Source organism: Syngnathus leptorhynchus, unplaced genomic scaffold (assembly GCF_054491065.1).
Source record: "Syngnathus leptorhynchus isolate UIUO unplaced genomic scaffold, UIUO_Slep HiC_scaffold_55, whole genome shotgun sequence".
NCBI lineage: Eukaryota > Metazoa > Chordata > Actinopteri > Syngnathiformes > Syngnathidae > Syngnathus > Syngnathus leptorhynchus.
Genome location: NW_028232022.1, coordinates 507,501 through 520,000, shown reverse-complemented (window position 1 = coordinate 520,000; position 12,500 = coordinate 507,501).

The window sequence follows — 12,500 nt, the reverse complement described above, 5'->3', positions numbered from 1 at the left end:
GTGGCTAGGTGGGATGGATGCCAAACCGGGTCGTCTCGGTCTCGCCGCAGTACGGTCGCGCCGGGGCCTGCGGGGCGGCGCGGGGAGCGCACGCTCACGCGGCGGCCGGGGCGCTAGAGTGCGACCCGCAGTGGGTAGGAACCGTCCACCCGACGTCGGACGAGCCGAGGCCGATGGAGGCCCTACCAAGGCGGGTCATGAGTGCCAGTCGGTCAGTTGGGTGAGGGGGTACTCGGAGGCCCGCCGGGAGCAGACGGGCGACCGGGGATGGGGGGCGTACGCGGGCGGGCGCCGGGAGAAGACGGCCCGTCCGGGGTCGAATCTCGGCCTGTGTTTTCGGAGCCGGCCGGGCATCACGCTCCCTCCTTGGATGGACAACATTCGTAGTTGACACTTTGTGTCATTTTATCCGAGCGGGCGGGCGCCTCGAGAGGCGGACCGTCCGGGGCGACTCTCGGCCTGTGTTTTCGGAGCCGGCCGGGCCTCAAGCTCCCTCCTTGGATGGACAACATTCGTAGTTGACACTTTGTGTCATTTTATCCGAGCGGGCGGGCGCCGCGAGGCGGACCGTCCGGGGCGACTCTCGGCCTGTGTTTTCGGAGCCGGCCGGGCATCACGCTCCCTCCTTGGATGGACAACATTCGTAGTTGACACTTTGTGTCATTTTATCCGAGCGGGCGGGCGCCTCGAGAGGCGGACCGTCCGGGGCGACTCTCGGCCTGTGTTTTCGGAGCCGGCCGGGCCTCAAGCTCCCTCCTTGGATGGACAACATTCGTAGTTGACACTTTGTGTCATTTTATCCGAGCGGGCGGGCGCCGCGAGGCGGACCGTCCGGGGCGACTCTCGGCCTGTGTTTTCGGAGCCGGCCGGGCATCACGCTCCTTCCTTGGATGGACAACATTCGCAGTTGACACTTTGTGTCATTTTATCCGAGCAGACGGGCGCCTCGAGAGGCGGACCGTCCGGGGCGACTCTCGGCCTGTGTTTTCGGAGCCGGCCGGGCATCACGCTCCCTCCTTGGATGGACAACATTCGTAGTTGACACTTTGTGTCATTTTATCCGAGCGGGCGGGCGCCTCGAGAGGCGGACCGTCCGGGGCGACTCTCGGCCTGTGTTTTCGGAGCCGGCCGGGCCTCAAGCTCCCTCCTTGGATGGACAACATTCGTAGTTGACACTTTGTGTCATTTTATCCGAGCGGGCGGGCGCCGCGAGGCGGACCGTCCGGGGCGACTCTCGGCCTGTGTTTAAGGAGCCGGCCGGGCATCACGCTCCTTCCTTGGATGGACAACATTCGCAGTTGACACTTTGTGTCATTTTATCCGAGCAGACGGGCGCCGCGAGGCGGACCATCCGGGGCGACTCTCGGCCTGTGTTTTCGGAGCCGGCCGGGCATCACGCTCCCTCCTTGGATGGACAACATTCGTAGTTGACACTTTGTGTCATTTTATCCGAGCAGACGGGCGCCGCGAGGCGGACCGTCCGGGGCGACTCTCGGCCTGTGTTTAAGGAGCCGGCCGGGCATCACGCTCCTTCCTTGGATGGACAACATTCGCAGTTGACACTTTGTGTCATTTTGTTCGGCCTGTGTTTAAGGAGGCGGCCGTCCTCCACTCGGTCCGTGTTTAAGGAGCGACACTCGCGCTCCGGTTTGGCCTGTATTTAGGGAGGCGGCCGTCCTCCGCTTGGTCTGTGTTAAGGGCGACACTCGGTCCATGTTTGAGGAGCCTGGCCCTGACGCTCCTCTCCGGCCTGTGTTTAAGGAGGCGGCCGTCCTCCCCTTGGTCTGTGTTAAGGGCGACACTCGGTCCATGTTTGAGGAGCCTGGCCCTGACGCTCCTCTCCGGCCTGTGTTTAAGGAGGCGGCCGTCCTCCCCTTGGTCTGTGTTAAGGGCGACACTCGGTCCATGTTTGAGGAGCCTGGCCCTGACGCTCCTCTCCGGCCTGTGTTTAAGGAGGCGGCCGTCCTCCCCTTGGTCTGTGTTAAGGGCGACACTCGGTCCATGTTTGAGGAGCCTGGCCCTGACGCTCCTCTCCGGCCTGTGTTTAAGGAGGCGGCCGTCCTCCCCTTGGTCTGTGTTAAGGGCGACACTCGGTCCATGTTTGAGGAGCCTGGCCCTGACGCTCCTCTCCGGCCTGTGTTTAAGGAGGCGGCCGTCCTCCCCTTGGTCTGTGTTAAGGGCGACACTCGGTCCATGTTTAAGGAGCCTGGCCCTGACGCTCCTCTCCGGCCTGTGTTTAAGGAGGCGGCCGTCCTCCCCTTGGTCTGTGTTAAGGGCGACACTCGGTCCATGTTTGAGGAGCCTGGCCCTGACGCTCCTTTCCGGCCTGTGTTTAAGGAGGCGGCCGTCCTCCCCTTGGTCTGTGTTAAGGGCGACACTCGGTCCGTGTTTAAGGAGCCGGCCCTGACGCTCCTCTTCGGCCTGTGTTTAAGGAGGCGGCCGTCCTCCACTTCCTTCCATGCACCACCACATTCGCAGTTGACACTTTGCCATTTTTTCAGAGAGGTGACACTTAGTCGTTTTTTCGAAAGTTGACACTTAGTCGTTTTTTCGAAAGTTGACACTTTGCCGTTTTTTCAGAGAGGTGACACTTTGTCGTTTTTTCGAAAGTTGACACTTAGCCGTTTTTTCGAAAGTTGACACTTAGCCGTTTTTTCGAAAGTTGACACTTAGTCGTTTTTTCGAAAGTTGACACTTAGTCACTTTTTCGCCACAGTGACACCTCCAGCGCGTGCCACGGCGCTTTTCAGGTCTTCTATCCGACCTTGTGCTGTCGAGGACGGCGTGTCCGACGCCGTGGGGAGACCAGCACCATCTCCTCCATACTCGTAAACGAGGTGCTTTGGAAAACGGGGGGAAAGTCGATGAGTACACTGACTACTGGGACCATTTCATTGTACTCTGGCGCACCTGAAGACCAAAAAAGGTACTGCACCTTAGCCCGGGTACCTCACCCCCTGGTACCTCGAGGAGAACTTAGAAAAATTTCGACAAATTTTTGGTGAGCTCCAGGGAGAGAGGCTGATTTTTCGCTTTTTGAGGCCGACCGCCGAACCGGCGCGGGGCGGACTCACAAGCCCCGCAGAGCCGTGGGCACTTAGTCGTTTTTTCAGAGAGGCGACACTTAGTCGTTTTTTTGAAAGTTGACACTTAGCCGTTTTTTCGAAAGTTGACACTTAGCCGTTTTTTCGAAAGTCGACACTTAGCCGTTTTTTCGAAAGTTGACACTTAGTCGTTTTTTCGAAAGTTGACACTTAGTCGTTTTTTCGCCACAATTGGCTCTGAGCTCCAGGGGGAGAGCCTGGTTTTGCCTTATTTCAGGCCGGCTGGGGAACCGGCGCGGGTCGGATGCACGAGCCCGCAGAGCCGTGGGCACTTTGCCGTTTTTTCAGAGAGGCGACACTTAGTCGTTTTTTCAGAGAGGCGACACTTAGCCGTTTTTTCAGAGAGGCGACACTTAGCCGTTTTTTCAGAGAGGCGACACAGCCGTTTTTTCAGAGAGGCGACACTTAGCCGTTTTTTCAGAGAGGCGACACTTAGCCGTTTTTTCGAAAGTTGACACTTAGTCGTTTTTTCGAAAGTTGACACTTAGTCGTTTTTTCGCCGATTTTGCTGGGACCTCCAGGCGAGGACCGGCGTTTTCCGTCTTCCGGGTCCGACCCGGGAACCAGCGCTGAGCGGACACATTCGCTCGCAAGTGCCGTTGGCACTTAGAAAATTTTTCGTTTGTCATGAGCTCCGGGCGAGGACCGGCGTTTTTCGTCTTCCGGGTTCGACCCGGGAACCAGCGCCGAGCGGACACATTCGCTCGCAAGTGCCGTTGGCACTTAGAAAATTTTTCGTTTGTCATGAGCTCCGGGCGGAGACCGGCGTTTTTCGTCTTCCGGGTCCGACCCGGGAACCAGCGCCGAGCGGACACATTCGCTCGCAAGTGCCGTTGGCACTTAGAAAATTTTTCGTTTGTCATGAGCTCCGGGCGGAGACCGGCGTTTTTCGTCTTCCGGGTTCGACCCGGGAACCAGCGCCGAGCGGACACATTCGCTCGCAAGTGCCGTTGGCACTTAGAAAATTTTTCGTTTGTCATGAGCTCCGGGCGGAGACCGGCGTTTTTCGTCTTCCGGGTTCGACCCGGGAACCAGCGCCGAGCGGACACATTCGCTCGCAAGTGCCGTTGGCACTTAGAAAATTTTTCGTTTGTCATGAGCTCCGGGCGGAGACCGGCGTTTTTCGTCTTCCGGTTCCGACCCGGGAACCAGCGCCGAGCGGACACATTCGCTCGCAAGTGCCGTTGGCACTTAGAAAATTTTTCGTTTGTCATGAGCTCCGGGCGGAGACCGGCGTTTTTCGTCTTCCGGGTTCGACCCGGGAACCAGCGCCGAGCGGACACATTCGCTCGCAAGTGCCGTTGGCACTTAGAAAATTTTTCGTTTGTCATGAGCTCCGGGCGGAGACCGGCGTTTTTCGTCTTCCGGGTTCGACCCGGGAACCAGCGCCGAGCGGACACATTCGCTCGCAAGTGCCGTTGGCACTTAGAAAATTTTTCGTTTGTCATGAGCTCCGGGCGGAGACCGGCGTTTTTCGTCTTCCGGGTTCGACCCGGGAACCAGCGCCGAGCGGACACATTCGCTCGCAAGTGCCGTTGGCACTTAGAAAATTTTTCGTTTGTCATGAGCTCCGGGCGGAGACCGGCGTTTTTCGTCTTCCGGGTTCGACCCGGGAACCAGCGCCGAGCGGACACATTCGCTCGCAAGTGCCGTTGGCACTTAGAAAATTTTTCGTTTGTCATGAGCTCCGGGCGGAGACCGGCGTTTTTCGTCTTCCGGGTTCGACCCGGGAACCAGCGCCGAGCGGACACATTCGCTCGCAAGTGCCGTTGGCACTTAGAAAATTTTTCGTTTGTCATGAGCTCCGGGCGGAGACCGGCATTTTTCGTCATTCGAGGCCGACGGGGGAACCAGCCGGAGCGGACACGTTTGCTCGGAAGAGCCGTTGGCACTTAGAAAAAATTCCGTGTCTCGTGAGCTCCAGGGGGGACAGGCTGGTTTTATTCATCCGTAGCCGACATGGGAACCAGCGCGGAGCGGATTGGTGTTGCGCTGGCATATACCTCATCTCTCTCAGGAGTCCCCCCCTTATACGTGCCGATGGTGTTTTGGAAAACGGGGGGTAACTGGATGAGTACACTGACTAGGGGGACCAGTACACTAGCGAGTGGGACCAGTACACTGACTAGTGGGACCAACACACTATGAGCGCCTGGTACCTAAAATGGAAGTATAGAGGCCGAATTTCGGGCAAGATCACGCCGGGTTAGGCTTCCAGGACCTCGGCTAAGCAATTTTAACGGGTCGCCCGGTTCTTTTTTGAACCAGCCCGGTTCTTTTTTTGATCCAGCCCGGTTCTTTTTACACTTCCAGCTGGAGCTCGGGAGCGGCTTTTTGCACAAGATCACGCCGTGTTAGGCTTCCAGGACCTCGGCTAAGCAATTTTAACGGGTCGCCCGGTTCTTTTTTGATCCAGCCCGGTTCTTTTTTTTATCCAGCCTGGTTCTTTTTACACTTCCAGCTGGAGCTCGGGAGCGGCTTTTTGCACAAGATCACGCCGTGTTAGGCTTCCAGGACCTCGGCTAAGCAATTTTAACGGGTCGCCCGGTTCTTTTTTTTATCCAGCCCGGTTCTTTTTTTATCCAGCCCGGTTCTTTTTACACTTCCAGCTGGAGCTCGGGAGCGGCTTTTTGCACAAGATCACGCCGTGTTAGGCTTCCAGGACCTCGGCTAAGCAATTTTAACGGGTCGCCCGGTTCTTTTTTGATCCAGCCCGGTTCTTTTTTGATCCAGCCCGGTTCTTTTTACACTTCCAGCTGGAGCTCGGGAGCGGCTTTTTGCACAAGATCACGCCGTGTTAGGCTTCCAGGACCTCGGCTAAGCAATTTTAACGGGTCGCCCGGTTCTTTTTTGATCCAGCCCGGTTCTTTTTTTATCCAGCCCGGTTCTTTTTACACTTCCAGCTGGAGCTCGGGAGCGGCTTTTTGCACAAGATCACGCCGTGTTAGGCTTCCAGGACCTCGGCTAAGCAATTTTAACGGGTCGCCCGGTTCTTTTTTGAACCAGCCCGGTTCTTTTTTTGATCCAGCCCGGTTCTTTTTACACTTCCAGCTGGAGCTCGGGAGCGGCTTTTTGCACAAGATCACGCCGTGTTAGGCTTCCAGGACCTCGGCTAAGCAATTTTAACGGGTCGCCCGGTTCTTTTTTGAACCAGCCCGGTTCTTTTTTTTATCCAGCCCGGTTCTTTTTACACTTCCAGCTGGAGCTCGGGAGCGGCTTTTTGCACAAGAACACGCCGTGTTAGGCTTCCAGGACCTCGGCTAAGCAATTTTAACGGGTCGCCCGGTTCTTTTTTGATCCAGCCCGGTTCTTTTTTTTATCCAGCCCGGTTCTTTTTACACTTCCAGCTGGAGCTCGGGAGCGGCTTTTTGCACAAGATCACGCCGTGTTAGGCTTCCAGGACCTCGGCTAAGCAATTTTAACGGGTCGCCCGGTTCTTTTTTGATCCAGCCCGGTTCTTTTTTTTATCCAGCCCGGTTCTTTTTACACTTCCAGCTGGAGCTCGGGAGCGGCTTTTTGCACAAGATCACGCCGTGTTAGGCTTCCAGGACCTCGGCTAAGCAATTTTAACGGGTCGCCCGGTTCTTTTTTGATCCAGCCCGGTTCTTTTTTTTATCCAGCCCGGTTCTTTTTACACTTCCAGCTGGAGCTCGGGAGCGGCTTTTTGCACAAGATCACGCCGTGTTAGGCTTCCAGGACCTCGGCTAAGCAATTTTAACGGGTCGCCCGGTTCTTTTTTGATCCAGCCCGGTTCTTTTTTTTATCCAGCCCGGTTCTTTTTACACTTCCAGCTGGAGCTCAGCAGCGGCTTTTTGCACAAGATCACGCCGGGTTAGGCTTCCAGGACCTCGGCTAAGCAATTTTAACGGGTCGCCCGGTTCTTTTTTTGATCCAGCCCGGTTCTTTTTACACTTCCAGCTGGAGCTCAGCAGCGGCTTTTTGCACAAGATCACGCCGGGTTAGGCTTCCAGGACCTCGGCTAAGCACTTCTAACGGGCCCTGGTCCACCCCTGCCAGCGCATTTCAAAACTTGGCATTAATTTCGACCTAAGAGACGAAGTCTGATTTTTTTCTACCACTTGGGCGGCCTTTTTGCACCCAGAACACCCGCACCGGCACCATAAATTCGAAGGGTGCCGAGTGCGTCGGCGCAGATTCTGCGACGGAGTGACACTTCCCTCTTGTGGACATTCGGCGGTAGGTGAAATGCGCACTCGGTCTTCTCTTTTCTTTTCCTTCCAGTGAAACTTTGGCAACATTCTGCGAGCTGCTGGCTTCCAGAACCTCGGCCAAGCAGGTGGAGGATTTTTTTCCACTTCCAGCTGGAGGTGAGGAGGGACTTTTTGGGCAAGATCACGCCGACTTAGCAAGCAAGGTGGAAGTGCCAGCATGCTCCGTGGCTGGAAGTGTGGATGTGCCAGCACCCTCCGTGCCTGGAGCTATGGAAGTGTGGAGCTCCAGCACCCTCCGTGCCTATGGAAGTGTGGAGCTCCAGCACCCTCCCTGCCTATGGAAGTGTGGAGCTCCAGCACCCTCCCTGCCTATGGAAGTGTGGAGCTCCAGCACCCTCCCTGCCTATGGAAGTGTGGAGCTCCAGCACCCTCCCTGCCTATGGAAGTGTGGAGCTCCAGCACCCTCCCTGCCTATGGAAGTGTGGAGCTCCAGCACCCTCCCTGCCTATGGAAATGTGGAGCTCCAGCACCCTCCCTGCCTATGGAAGTGTGGAGCTCCAGCACCCTCCCTGCCTATGGAAGTGTGGAGCTCCAGCACCCTCCCTGCCTATGGAAGTGTGGAGCTCCAGCACCCTCCCTGCCTATGGAAGTGTGGAGCTCCAGCACCCTCCCTGCCTATGGAAGTGTGGAGCTCCAGCACCCTCCCTGCCTATGGAAGTGTGGAGCTCCAGCACCCTCCGTGCCTGGAGCTATGGAGCTCTGGAGCTCTGGAGCTATGGAGCTATGGAAGTAGGGAGCTATGGAGCTCTGGAGCTATGGAGCTATGGAGCTATGGAAGTATGGAGCTCTGGAGCTATGGAGCTATGGAGCTCTGGGGCTATGGAAGTATGGAGCTATGGAGCTATGGAGCTATGGAGCTATGGAGCTCTGGAGCTATGGAGCTATGGAAGTAGGGAGCTATGGAGCTATGGATGTATGGAGCTATGGAGCCACCAGCCAGCCAGGCTGGAGCTATGGAAGTATGGAGCCATGGAGCTCCGGAGCTATGGAAGTATGGAGCTATGGAGCTATGGAGCTCTGGAGCTCTGGAGCTATGGAGCTATGGAGCTATGGATGTATGGAGCTATGGAGCCACCAGCCAGCCAGGCTGGAGCTATGGAAGTATGGAGCCATGGTGCTCTGGAGCTATGGAAGTATGGAGCTATGGAGCTATGGAGCTATGGAGGTATGGAGCTATGGAGCTATGGAGGTATGGAGCTCTGGAGCTATGGTGCTATGGAGCTCTGGAGGTATGGAGCTATGGAGCTATGGTGCTATGGAGCTCTGGAGCTATGGAAGTATGGAGCTCTGGTGCTATGGAAGTATGGAAGTATGGAGCTATGGAGCTCTGGAGCTATGGAAGTATGGAGCTATGGAGCTCTGGAGGTATGGAGGTATGGTGCTATGGAGCTCTGAAGCTATGGAACTATGGAGCTCTGAAGCTATGGAGCTATGGAGCTCTGGTGCTCTGCAGCTATGGAAGTATGGAGGTATGGAGCCACCAGCCAGCACCCTCCGTGGCTCATCCACGCCGGCCCAGAGTTCCAGCCGCTCGGCTTCACTCTCTCACAAGCCCCGCCTGGAGCTCCCCGGCCCACCCCTGGTACCTCAACTACCGAGGCCAGCCGCTCGACCACGCCGGCGCAGAGTTCCAGCCGCTCGGATAAGCTCTGTCACTCTCCCGCTAAGCAGCCACCGGTAACGGGGAAATGTCGCCGCCTTGTGGACACGCCCTTGTAAATGAATGGGCTTTCGCACTTAGTGCAATTTTCGCCAACTCTCTGACTGGAGCAATGGAAGTATGGAGCTCTGGAGCTCTGGAGCTATGGAAGTATGGAGCTATGGAAGTATGGAGCTATGGAGCTATGGATCTATGGAAGTATGGAGTTATGGAGCTCTGGAGCTATGGAGCTATGGAGCTATGGAGCTATGGAGCTATGGAAGTCTGGAGCTATGGAAGTATGGAGCTATGGAAGTATGGAGCTATGGAGCTATGGAGCTATGGAGCTATGGAGCCACCAGCCAGCACCCTCCGTGGCTCAACCACGCCGGCCCAGAGTTCCAGCCGCTCGGCTTCACTCTCTCACAAGCCCCGCCTGGAGCTCCCCAGCCCGCCCCTGGTACCTCAACTACCGAGGCCAGCCGCTCGACCAGGCCGGCCCAGAGTTCCAGCCGCTCGGCTTCACTCTCTCACAAGACCCGCCTGGAGCTCCCCGGCCCACCCCTGGTACCTCAACTACCGAGGCCAGCCGTTCGACCACGCCGGCGCAGAGTTCCAGCCGCTCGGATAAGCTCTGTCACTCTCCTGCCGCGCAGCCACCGGTAACGGGGAAATGTCGCCGCCTTGTGGACACGCCCTTGTAAATGAATGGGCTTTCGCACTTAGTGCAATTTTCGCCAACTCTCTGACTGGAGCTATGGAAGTATGGAGCTATGGAGCCACCAGCCACCCAGGCTGGAGCTATGGAGCTCTGGAGGTATGGAGCTCTGGTGCTATGGAAGTATGGAGCTCTGGTGCCATGGAAGTATGGAGCTATGGAGCTATGGAAGTATGGAGCTATGGAGCTCTGGAAGTATGGAGCTATGGAGCTCTGGAGGTATGGAGCTATGGAGCCCTGGAGCTATGGAGCCCTGGAGCTATGGAGCTATGGAGCTCTGGTGCTATGGAGCTATGGAGCTCTGGTGCTATGGAGCTATGGAGCTCTGGTGCTATGGAGCTATGGAGCTCTGGTGCTATGGAGCTATGGAGCTCTGGTGCTATGGAGCTATGGAGCTCTGGTGCTATGGAGCTATGGTGCTCTGGTGCTATGGAGCTATGGAGCTCTGGAGGTATGGAGCTATGGAGCTCTGGAGCTCTGGAGGTATGGTGCTATGGAGCTATGGAGCTCTGGAGGTATGGAGGTATGGAGCTCTGGTGCTATGGAGCTATGGAAGTATAGAGCTATGGAAGTATGGAGCTCTGGAGGTATGGAGGTATGGAGCTATGGAGGTATGGAGCTCTGGAGGTATGGAGCTCTGGTGCTATGGAGCTATGGAAGTATAGAGCTATGGAAGTATGGAGCTCTGGAGGTATGGAGGTATGGAGCTCTGCAGCTATGGAAGTATGGAGCTCTGGAGGTATGGAGCCACCAGCCAGCACCCTCCGAGGCTGGATCAATGGAAGTGTTTAGGTACCAGGCGGCCAAAGTGCCGAGGCCTCACGCTCGACCACGCCGGCGCAGAGTTCCAGCCGCTCGGATGAGCTCTGCCACTCTCCCGCCGCGCAGCCACCGGTAACGGGGAAATGTCGCCGCCTTGTGGACACGCCGTTGTAAATGAATGGGCTTTCGCACTTAGTGCAATTTTCGCCAACTCTGTGACTGGAGCTATGGAAGTATGGAGCTCTGGAGCTCTGGAGCTATGGAGCTATGGAAGTATGGAGCTATGGAAGTATGGAGCTATGGAGCTATGGATCTATGGAAGTATGGAGTTATGGAGCTCTGGAGCTCTGGAGCTATGGAGCTATGGAGCTATGGAGCTATGGAAGTCTGGAGCTATGGAAGTATGGAGCTATGGAGCTATGGAGCTATGGAGCTACGGAGCTATGGAGCTATGGAGCCACCAGCCAGCACCCTCCGTGGCTCAACCACGCCGGCCCAGAGTTCCAGCCGCTCGGCTTCACTCTCTCACAAGCCCCGCCTGGAGCTCCCCAGCCCGCCCCTGGTACCTCAACTACCGAGGCCAGCCGCTCGACCAGGCCGGCCGAGAGTTCCAGCCGCTCGGCTTCACTCTCTCACAAGACCCGCCTGGAGCTCCCCGCCCCACCCCTGGTACCTCAACTACCGAGGCCAGCCGCTCGACCACGCCGGCGCAGAGTTCCAGCCGCTCGGATGAGCTCTGCCACTCTCCCGCCGCGCAGCCACCGGTAACGGGGAAATGTCGCCGCCTTGTGGACACGCCCTTGTAAATGAATGGGCTTTCGCACTTAGTGCAATTTTCGCCAACTCTGTGACTGGTGCTATGGAAGTATGGAGCTCTGGTGCTATGGAAGTATGGAGCTATGGAGCTCTGGTGCTATGGAGCTATGGAGCTCTGGAGGTATGGAGCTCTGGAGGTATGGAGCTCTGGTGCTATGGAGCTATGGAGCTCTGGTGCTATGGAGCTATGGAGCTCTGGAGGTATGGAGCTCTGGAGGTATGGAGCTCTGGTGCTATGGAGCTATGGAGCTCTGGTGCTATGGAGCTCTGGAGGTATGGAGCTATGGAGGTATGGAGCTCTGGTGCTATGGAGCTATGGAGCTCTGGTGCTATGGAGCTATGGAGCTCTGGAGGTATGGAGCTCTGGAGGTATGGAGCTCTGGAGGTATGGAGCTCTGGTGCTATGGAGCTATGGAGCTCTGGTGCTATGGAGCTATGGAGCTCTGGAGGTATGGAGCTCTGGTGCTATGGAAGTATGGAGCTCTGGTGCTATGGAAGTATAGAGCTATGGAGGTATGGAGGTATGGAGCTATGGAGCTCTGCAGCTATGGAAGTATGGAGCTCTGGAGGTATGGAGCCACCAGCTAGCACCCTCCGTAGCTGGATCAATGGAAGTGTTTAGGTACCAGGCGGCCAAAGTGCCGAGGCCTCACGCTCGACCACGCCGGCGCAGAGTTCCAGCCGCTCGGATAAGCTCTGTCACTCACCCGCCGCGCAGCCACCGGTAACGGGGAAATGTCGCCGCCTTGTGGACACGCCGTTGTAAATGAATGGGCTTTCGCACTTAGTGCAATTTTCGCCAACTCTCTGACTGGAGCTATGGAAGTATGGAGCTATGGAGCCACCAGCCACCCAGGCTGGAGCTATGGAGCTCTGGAGGTATGGAGCTCTGGTGCTATGGAAGTATGGAGCTATGGAGCTATGGAAGTATGGAGCTATGGAGCTATGGAGCTCTGGAAGTATGGAGCTATGGAGCTCTGGAGGTATGGAGCTATGGAGCCCTGGAGCCCTGGAGCTATGGAGCCCTGGAGCTATGGAGCTATGGAGCCCTGGAGCTATGGAGCTATGGAGCTCTGGAGGTATGGAGCTATGGAGCCCTGGAGCTATGGAGCTCTGGAGGTATGGAGCTATGGAGCCCTGGAGCCCTGGAGCTATGGAGCCCTGGAGCTATGGAGCTATGGAGCCCTGGAGCTATGGAGCTATGGAGCTCTGGTGCTATGGAGCTATGG